Source organism: Mytilus edulis, chromosome 5 (assembly GCF_963676685.1).
Source record: "Mytilus edulis chromosome 5, xbMytEdul2.2, whole genome shotgun sequence".
Classification (NCBI taxonomy): domain Eukaryota; kingdom Metazoa; phylum Mollusca; class Bivalvia; order Mytilida; family Mytilidae; genus Mytilus; species Mytilus edulis.
This window is the reverse complement of record NC_092348.1, coordinates 88,449,848-88,455,847: the sequence shown is the minus strand read 5'-3', so window position 1 is coordinate 88,455,847 and position 6,000 is coordinate 88,449,848.

Below are 6,000 nucleotides of genomic sequence, written 5' to 3'. Positions count from 1 at the left end.
CCTAATTTGAATTGGATTGACATTAACTAATTTGAATTAGTTTAATTCACATTTGAAAAGGTTTACATCCTACCATCAATTGTAATTTGAATTGCAATGCGCCTCAAATTAGCTTAGCTGTCTGAATGACGTTTACTTTTAATTTGTATTAACAAAAACATAGTTCAAATGCGAATGTAAGTGAATTGTTTGTCTATCTATGGTCAATTTTTAGCCACATTGATGAATTTTATTTATGGAGCTTACTTTTCATTTACATAAATTTAAGATTAATATTTCTGAGTGGTACGTTACTTATAAAGGGGGTGGATTCCCAGATATTTAATGAAATTGTATTCAGTTTATGGTTTGTGGGCCTCTTATTTGGGGTTATTGATATCAATTGAGGTGTAAGAGGGAAACCAAAATAGTGAAAGATCATTGAAAACCTGATCTATTAAAGTTCATTGATACATGTGTATGTTTAATCAGCCAGTCAATTTAGGTATTTAGAAATCCAAGATTCAATAAAAAATGAATTCTTGGGAATATGTAGAATTGTTCACTCAAGGTGCAATCAAACTTATTTATTTCACTTTTTGATTTCTCTTTATTTCTTGGTCTCTTAGTAGGTGTTGCAGATTAGAAGTATTTTCGTACCATAGTATTGTTAGTGTTCCGGATCCTGTTCAGTAGTTAATAGTGAAAATTTAGGTAAGTTTACATTATGTTTATAAATAAACTAAGCCCATGCTAAACTAACTCTAATCTTGCTGTATTTTCCTCAAAATTTTTGAAATACACTTGCATAATATAATAAGAGATTGGCATAAGCTTTCTTCTTCACACTGCCCTCAAAACTCAGTGGCAAAATGACTAGTCTTAGGCAAAAAAATAGTATATGTTTGTTTACCGTTACCTGATGACCTACCCTAATTTAAGCGCTAACCCTAAGTCATTTATTTTCCTCTTAAAAGTGAAAAATAAATAGAACTTGTGTCACGAGGGTAATAAGGGTTGCCAATAAATAATATAATAAGAGATTGGCATATATAATTATAATAAGCTTGCTTCTTCACACCACCCTCAAAACTCATTTTAGAATTGATAGCAATACAGTTTTTGTGTCTTTTATTAAACTTAACATTTATACGTTATTCACACACTTTAACAGTGCTTATTGAAAATTGTACCAAAAAAAACGTTAAGTAGGCAGTACTAAGGCCTAAAAAAAAAAGATATGTGTTTCCGGTAACATCATTTTGAAAAATAGGGTCGGTAGGTCGGAATTCTTTTTTTTTTTTTTTTTTTTTTTTTTTTTTGACATCGTAAATGAAATCCGGAAAATTATCATGGTTTTTCCAAGTCCGGATCCGTAATTAGTTTCAAAAACCGGAAGTGTGCCATTTGCAATGTTTTTGAAGCACCTGCTGTGCAAATTTCTTGGATTTTAACCTATTTGGAATACCTTTTGACATAATAAAATGTTTTACTGGCTTTCTATGCAAGTAAAAGGCAGAAAAAATATTATGTCATCTATCAGAAGCCTGTGTCAAAAACGGGGTCGGTTGATACAATTTTTTTTTTTTTTTTTTTGAAGATCCAATAAAAAAGTTAGGGTCGGGGCTAAAAAACAGGGTCGGTCGGGTTACCGGAAACATCAATCTTTTTTTTCTCGGCCTAAGACTGGAAGAAAATTAAGACGCTTAACATTTTTTTATATGACCAGAACAATTTCTTTGCGTTGTATATAATGCTATCATGTTGTCTGCGTCTTCGTACTGAGACTTATTTAGTTTGCTGCAGTAACTTTAGTTCTGGTGAATGGATCTCTGAAAATTTTATACTTGGAGGTTGAATACCACCATAGGAAGGTGGGGATAGAACTTGGGGGTTATAGTCTCAATAGTTTTGGAATTGGGGGCTACAAAAAAAAGCCGAAATGAACATTTTTCTTGGTTCCCGCATATTTACTTTAGTATAAGTAAATAGAAATCTGTGAAATTTAAACACAAGATAATAATGAACATAATGGAAAGGTACATCAATGGATTGTTTTTATACGCTCGTCAAAATTTTGACAGGACATATTATGGTACAGAAATGTCTGGTGTCCGGCTGTCTGGCGTAAACATGTCTCACCATAACTTGACAACGACTTATCCAAATGCCATGAAATTTAATATAGTTGTTTCTTATGATGGTCAAATGATCTGTTTTTGGTGAAAATAAAATTGTTGAGTTACTGCACTTTATAACTAAACAGGGGGGGGGGGGGGGGGGGGGGGGTGTCTTTATCACACTGTATCTCAAAAACCATTCTTGATTATGACTTAAAACTTAAACACTTCTTAGTTATATTAATCTCAATATCTGTGTACTTTTTGGTGATGATTCAAAATTTCATTTTTAAATTGTTGGGTATTTTGTAAAAAAGGGGGAGGTTTTTTTCCATGTCGGCCATATCTCAAAAACAAATTATGATTTTTGCTTCAAACTTTACACATGTCTTTGTTATATTATCCTAAAGATCTGTATACTTTTTGGTGATGATTCAAATTTTGAGTTATTAGTATTTTAAAAATGATTTATGATTACTGCTATAAACTTTACACACTTCTTTGTTTTATTCATCTAAAGATCTGTGTACTTTTTGCTGATTGATTCAAAATTTTATTTTTGAGTTATTGAGTATTTTGTAAAAGAGGGGAGAGTTTTTTACATGTCGCACTGTATCTCAAAAATAATTCATGATTGTTGCTTAAAACTTTACACACTTCTTTGCTTATATTAATCTTAAGATCTGTAAACTATTTGGTTTTAATTCAAAATTTTATTTAAGTAATATTTAGTTTTTTGGAAGAAAAAAACCCAGGTGAGGGTGGGGGGGGTTCACATGTCCAGCTGTGTCTCAAAATCAATATATGGTTTTCGCTTAAAACTTTCTCAGAAACTATTTAAGATTATTGCATAAGACTTCCACATAACTAATTTTGCTACAACCAAATGTCCTGAAACTTATACGCAATGTATTTTATCATAAAACACAAATCAAGTTGATATTTTTTTGGTGTCACTTTATAATCATTATTGAGTTATTTCCCACTATAAATCCAAAACCTGCAAATGTTAAATGTTACGAGACCTTTACACAATACATACTGATTACTACATAATAAGTATGAAATTGAGAAGTGTCAATTTAATCATACTTGAGTTATGTCCCATTGAATGTTGTGTTTAAAGGGGTCGACATCATTTGAGTCAATGGGAACGTTTAATTCTTCATATATTTAAATTCTGCTTTGAATATTGACTGCTTATTTCTGAATCTATTTTAAAAACAATATCCTATTTATCCTAGGTGTTGCAGTATTGTTGACCATATTTATATGTATATGTAGTAAAGTGAACGCAATCCACTTTCCGAAGGTAAGAAACAGTTTACAATTTTTATCAGTAGTTTAGAATTGTTGAGTAGTTTAGAATTGTTGAAAATTATGAAAAGATGAAACATGCATAATATGCCTCCCTCAGAAAATTTTGCATGTGTACTATAGTAGTAAATTAGCTATGTATTTTCCCCCTCAGAAGTGGTATTAATTATGAAGTATATTGTACTTCCAGTTAACCAAATCATTTCAGGCTTCAAACAGCATTCTTCCTGTTATGCAGCTATTTACTTTATATAATTTTATTAGGAAAAAATTAATTTGCATTGAAACATCAAATACCTTAATACCTTGCAATTTCTTACGCAATTCCCTTGTCAATACATATATTAATCTTGGATTATTTGGTTACACGCCTTCAATCATGGTCTATTGACTTCGCCATAGTTTCTGTTCACAAATTTGTGAAATCACAAGTTTAAGTAGAACCAGTATAAAGTTTTACTTGAATCCAGTTATACGTCCATACTTCTAAAAGTTGGTTTCTGTTCCCCAAGTACAGTTTCAATGCCTTAATCAAATGTTGTTAAACTTAAACACAATGCTTTATTACAACAAACACAGATCAAGTTTGAATTTTGGTGGTGTCACTTTTAACTTCCTACGTACAGTTATGCCCCTTAACAGTTTAGGAAATTGCTGAATTTCAGAGTCTGTTCTCATTAGTTTGTCTCAACTCTTTGATATCACACTTACATGTACATGTATACACAATACTTATTATACCCCACGCAACGGGTTGTGGAGGTATAATGTGTTTGACCCGTCCGTCAGTCCTATTCATATGATAAGGACATACTATGTAGTTGTGCATATCCACGGGAAATTGCGTTTCATTTTTAAAGTAGGAGTTACGCCCCTTTAAACTTATTTACTTTAATGTACTACTTCAACAGTTTGTCATCACAACTCCTCCCAAACCACACAACAAAATTTCAAAAAACCTTTTCAGACAATAAGGACATACTATGTAGTTGTGCATATAGACGGGAAATTGTGATTCAATTATTTTTCTAGGAGTTACGCCCCTTTGCAACTCCTCTCAAACCACACAACAGAATTTCACAAAACCTTTTCAGATAAAAAGGACATACTATGAGTTGTGCATATCTATGGGAAATTGCGATTCAAGTTTTTTTCTAGGAGTTACGCCCCTTTGAACTTTTTTACTTTAATGTACTGCTACAACAGTTTGTCATGGTGACTCCTCCCAAACCACACAACAGAATTTCACGAAACTTTTTTAGATAATAAGGACATACTATGTAGTTGTGCATATCTAAGTGAAATTGCGATTCAATTTTTTTTTCTAGGTGTTGCGCCCCTTTGAACTTATTTACTGTAATGTACTACTGCAACAGTTTGTCATTGCAACTCCTCTCAAACCACACAACAGAATTTCACAAAACCTTTGCAGATAATAAGGACATACTATGAGTTGTGCATATCGACAAGAAATTGCGAATCAATTATTTTTCTAGGAGTTATGCCCCTTTGAATTTATTTACTTTAATGTACTGCTGCAACAGTTTGTCATGGCAACTCCTTTCAAACCACACAACAGAATTTCACAAAACCTTTTTAGATAATTAGGACATACTATGTAGTTGTGCATATCGATGGGAATTTGCGGTTCAATTTTTTTCCTAGGAGTTGCGCCCCTTTGAACTTATTTACTTTAATGTACTACTGCAACAGTTTGTCATTGCAACTCCTCTCAAACCACACAACAGAATTTCACGAAATCTTTTCAGATAATAAGGAAATACTATGTAGTTGTGCATATCGACGGGATATTGCAATTCAATTATTTTTCTAGCAGTTACGCCCCTTTGAACTTATATACTTTAATGTACTACTGCAACAGTTTGTCATCACAACTCTTCTCAAACCACACAACAGAATTTCACAAAACCTTTCCAGATAATAAGGACATAGTATGTAGTTGTGCATATCGACGGGAAATTGCGATTCAATTATTTTTCTAGGAGTTACACCTCTTTGAACTTATTTACTTTAATGTACTACTGCAACAGTTTGTCATGGTAACTCCTCTCAAACCACACAACAGAATTTCACGTAACCTTTCCAGATAATAAGGACAAACTATGTAGTTGTTCATATCGAAGGGAAATTGCGATTCAATTTTTTTCTAGGAGTTGTGCCTCTTTGAACTTATTTACTTTATTGTACTACTGCAACAGTTTGTCATTGCAACTCCTTTCAAACCACACAACAGCATTTCAGGTTACCTATTCAGATAATAAGGACACACCATGTAGGTGTGCATATCGATGGGAAATAGCCATTCAATTTTTTTTCTAGGAGATATGCCCCTTTGAACTTATTTGCCTCACTATATTTTTGACTCCTCTCGCTTGGAATTTAAATTCCCCAAAAATACTCAACAGTAGTTTGCCATCGCAGCTCCTTTGAATCAAAATCAGGAGATCGAGATGAAGTTAATTACCATTGAAAACAAATCAAGTTTAAAAATTTTGGCATCTATTTAATTACTGGGGTTATTTCCCTTTATAAAGAGTTGCTGTTTTTATTTACGAGCAATGAT